Source organism: Tasmannia lanceolata, unplaced genomic scaffold (genome assembly GCF_043159265.1).
Source record: "Tasmannia lanceolata isolate RefF3 unplaced genomic scaffold, GAP_Taslan_0.1 ptg000118l, whole genome shotgun sequence".
Taxonomy (NCBI): domain Eukaryota; kingdom Viridiplantae; phylum Streptophyta; class Magnoliopsida; order Canellales; family Winteraceae; genus Tasmannia; species Tasmannia lanceolata.
In genome coordinates, this window is record NW_027518794.1 from 170,001 (window position 1) to 175,000 (window position 5,000).

Consider the following 5,000-nt stretch of genomic DNA (forward strand, 5'->3'; position numbering starts at 1 on the left):
AGTCCCGGCATCCGCGGTGCCAAGTCATTGCGCCCTTGGTCTCTGCAGCGGGGCATGCCGGGCACTCCCAACCATTGCAAGCAAGCAAGCAAGCAAGAAAGAAAGTAAGTAAGTAAGTAAGTATTACATATAGGGGCGGGACATGCGGGGAGATCTGCGAAACGTGCATTACGGGGCACACGCGTACCTACCGGGGCATACCGACCCCTATTGGGGCACACGTGTGCATATCGGGGCATACCGGGCCTATCGGGGCACACGCGTACATACCGGGGCATACCGAGCCCTACTGGGGCACACGTGCGCATATCGGGGCGTACCAAGCCTATCGGGGCATACGCATGTATCCCAAGGCATACCGAGTCTATCCGGGCATACGCGTTCATACCGGGGCGTAACGGGCCTATCGGGGCATACTTGGGCATATCCGGGCAAAAAATGCCCAAAACTTGCGCAACCTTGGCAACCGTGGTCCATTCCTCTTTATATGCCTAGCCTTGCCAACCGTGGTCCATTCCTCACTATATGCCATGGCCTTGTGCCCATGGTCTTCCCAAGACAGCGTCCAAGGCCCCCGGAAGGCCAAGGGAGCCCAACCCAGCAATGCCCTGCTATGGCAAGCCAAGGCCAAGCATTCCGGTGCCTATCCGGGCAAAAATGCAATTCCTCTCTATATGCCTAGCCTTGGCAACCGTGGTCCATTCCCCACCATATGCCATGGCCTTGTGCCCATGGTCTTCCCAAGACAGTGTCCAAGGCGCCCGGAAGGCCAAGGGAGCCCAACCCAGCAATGCCCTGCTTTGGCAAGCCAAGGCCAAGCATTCCGGTGCCTAACCTTGGCAACCGTGGTCCTTTCCTCACCATATGCCATGGCCTTGTGCCCATGGTCTTCGCAAGACATCGTCCAAGGCGCCCAAAAGGCCAAGGGAGCCCAACCCAGCAATGCCTTGCTAGGACAAGCCAAGGCCAAGCATTCCGGTGCCTATCCGGGCAAAAACGCCCAAAGCATGCCCATTCCTTAGCCTATCCAGGCAAAAACGCCCAAAATCTGCACATTCTAGTGCCTATCCGGGCAAAAACGCCCACCAGCATGCCACCCTCCTATAGGGTTTGCGCAACCAACCAGCCTAACCACCAGTGGCAACCAAAGGTGCTGTTAGCGACGACTTCTGAAGACGCAACGAGACGCGACGTGTTTGCGCCCAGACGCGACGAGACGATGCGGGATCTGCGCCCAAGAATGCCTAGACCCGTCGACTTGATGCGGGATCAGCTCGCCCAAGCATGCCTAGTGTGCAAGGCCTGTGTGCAAGGCTAGTGTCCAAGGCTAGTGTGCAAGGCTCATGTGGAACGCTAGTGCGCAAGGCTAGTGCCCAAGGCTTGTGTGCCAGGCCCGTGTGCAAGGCTAGTGTCCAGGGCTTGTGTGCATTGCTTGAGTGCAAGGCTTGTGTGCATTGCTCGAGTGCATGGCTTGTGTGCAAGGGTTGTGCGCAAGGCTAGTGTGCGGGGCTTGTGCGCATGGCTAATGTGCACGGCTTGTGTGCATGGCTACCGTGCAAGGCTAGTTTGCATGGCTAGGGTGCAAGGCTCGCATGCGAGGCTAGTGTGCAAGGCTGCGTGCAAGGGAAGCGTGCAGGGCGAGTGTGCGAGGCCACTGTGCACGGCGCCAGCACTAGCGAGCCATCATCCGCGTTGCCATGGCTCGCTTGGCCTTGGCTTGCCAGGCCCCGACACGAGCAATCGCGCATTTTCTTTGCAACCGACCATCAATGCCGCCCAACGGGGCCAGCACGAGCAGTCCTCCGCGGTCCCCTGGCCCTGCGCACGTTTGTCTTTGAAACCGAGCATCAATGCCACAGAAAGTGCCGGGGCGCCAGCTGGAGCCATCATCCGACGTGCCATGGCTCGCTTGGCCTTGGCTTGCCGGGCCCCGACACGAGCAATCGCGCATTTTCTTTGCAACCGACCATCAATGCCGCCCAACGGGGCCAGCACGAGCAGTCATCCGCGGTCCCCTGGCCCTGCGCACGTTTGTCTTTGAAACCGAGCATCAATGCCACAGAAAGTGCCGGGGCGCCAGCTGGAGCCATCATCCGACGTGCCATGGCTCTGGTCCCATGGTCTTCGCAACCGAGCATTCGTGACACCCGCGGGGCCAGGACACCAACCCTTCCGACACGAGCATTCGCGCATGTTCTTTGGCCACACAACGGCGCCAGCACGAGCAAAATCATCCGCGGTGCGGTGGCCTTGCACGGCCTTTTGTCTTTGGAACCAACCATCAGTGCCACGGGAAGTGCCGGAGTCCCGGCATCCGCGGTGCCAAGTCATTGCGCCCTTGGTCTCTGCAGCGGGGCATGCCGGGCACTCCCAACCATTGCAAGCAAGCAAGCAAGCAAGAAAGAAAGTAAGTAAGTAAGTAAGTATTACATATAGGGGCGGGACATGCGGGGAGATCTGCGAAACGTGCATTACGGGGCACACGCGTACCTACCGGGGCATACCGACCCCTATTGGGGCACACGTGTGCATATCGGGGCATACCGGGCCTATCGGGGCACACGCGTACATACCGGGGCATACCGAGCCCTACTGGGGCACACGTGCGCATATCGGGGCGTACCAAGCCTATCGGGGCATACGCATGTATCCCAAGGCATACCGAGTCTATCCGGGCATACGCGTTCATACCGGGGCGTAACGGGCCTATCGGGGCATACTTGGGCATATCCGGGCAAAAAATGCCCAAAACTTGCGCAACCTTGGCAACCGTGGTCCATTCCTCTCTATATGCCTAGCCTTGCCAACCGTGGTCCATTCCTCACTATATGCCATGGCCTTGTGCCCATGGTCTTCCCAAGACAGCGTCCAAGGCCCCCGGAAGGCCAAGGGAGCCCAACCCAGCAATGCCCTGCTATGGCAAGCCAAGGCCAAGCATTCCGGTGCCTATCCGGGCAAAAATGCAATTCCTCTCTATATGCCTAGCCTTGGCAACCGTGGTCCATTCCCCACCATATGCCATGGCCTTGTGCCCATGGTCTTCCCAAGACAGTGTCCAAGGCGCCCGGAAGGCCAAGGGAGCCCAACCCAGCAATGCCCTGCTTTGGCAAGCCAAGGCCAAGCATTCCGGTGCCTAACCTTGGCAACCGTGGCCCTTTCCTCACCATATGCCATGGCCTTGTGCCCATGGTCTTCGCAAGACATCGTCCAAGGCGCCCAAAAGGCCAAGGGAGCCCAACCCAGCAATGCCTTGCTAGGACAAGCCAAGGCCAAGCATTCCGGTGCCTATCCGGGCAAAAACGCCCAAAGCATGCCCATTCCTTAGCCTATCCAGGCAAAAACGCCCAAAATCTGCACATTCTAGTGCCTATCCGGGCAAAAACGCCCACCAGCATGCCACCCTCCTATAGGGTTTGCGCAACCAACCAGCCTAACCACCAGTGGCAACCAAAGGTGCTGTTAGCGACGACTTCTGAAGACGCAACGAGACGCGACGTGTTTGCGCCCAGACGCGACGAGACGATGCGGGATCTGCGCCCAAGAATGCCTAGACCCGTCGACTTGATGCGGGATCAGCTCGCCCAAGCATGCCTAGTGTGCAAGGCCTGTGTGCAAGGCTAGTGTCCAAGGCTAGTGTGCAAGGCTCATGTGGAACGCTAGTGCGCAAGGCTAGTGCCCAAGGCTTGTGTGCGAGGCCCGTGTGCAAGGCTAGTGTCCAGGGCTTGTGTGCATTGCTTGAGTGCAAGGCTTGTGTGCATTGCTCGAGTGCATGGCTTGTGTGCAAGGGTTGTGCGCAAGGCTAGTGTGCGGGGCTTGTGCGCATGGCTAATGTGCACGGCTTGTGTGCATGGCTACCGTGCAAGGCTAGTTTGCATGGCTAGGGTGCAAGGCTCGCATGCGAGGCTAGTGTGCAAGGCTGCGTGCAAGGGAAGCGTGCAGGGCGAGTGTGCGAGGCCACTGTGCACGGCGCCAGCACTAGCGAGCCATCATCCGCGTTGCCATGGCTCGCTTGGCCTTGGCTTGCCAGGCCCCGACACGAGCAATCGCGCATTTTCTTTGCAACCGACCATCAATGCCGCCCAACGGGGCCAGCACGAGCAGTCATCCGCGGTCCCCTGGCCCTGCGCACGTTTGTCTTTGAAACCGAGCATCAATGCCACAGAAAGTGCCGGGGCGCCAGCTGGAGCCATCATCCGACGTGCCATGGCTCGCTTGGCCTTGGCTTGCCGGGCCCCGACACGAGCAATCGCGCATTTTCTTTGCAACCGACCATCAATGCCGCCCAACGGGGCCAGCACGAGCAGTCATCCGCGGTCCCCTGGCACTGCGCACGTTTGTCTTTGAAACCGAGCATCAATGCCACAGAAAGTGCCGGGGCGCCAGCTGGAGCCATCATCCGACGTGCCATGGCTCTGGTCCCATGGTCTTCGCAACCGAGCATTCGTGACACCCGCGGGGCCAGGACACCAACCCTTCCGACACGAGCATTCGCGCATGTTCTTTGGCCACACAACGGCGCCAGCACGAGCAAAATCATCCGCGGTGCGGTGGCCTTGCACGGCCTTTTGTCTTTGGAACCAACCATCAGTGCCACGGGAAGTGCCGGAGTCCCGGCATCCGCGGTGCCAAGTCATTGCGCCCTTGGTCTCTGCAGCGGGGCATGCCGGGCACTCCCAACCATTGCAAGCAAGCAAGCAAGCAAGAAAGAAAGTAAGTAAGTAAGTAAGTATTACATATAGGGGCGGGACATGCGGGGAGATCTGCGAAACGTGCATTACGGGGCACACGCGTACCTACCGGGGCATACCGACCCCTATTGGGGCACACGTGTGCATATCGGGGCATACCGGGCCTATCGGGGCATACCGGGCCTATCGGGGCACACGCGTACATACCGGGGCATACCGAGCCCTACTGGGGCACACGTGCGCATATCGGGGCGTACCAAGCCTATCGGGGCATACGCATGTATCCCAAGGCATACCGAGTCTATCCGGGCA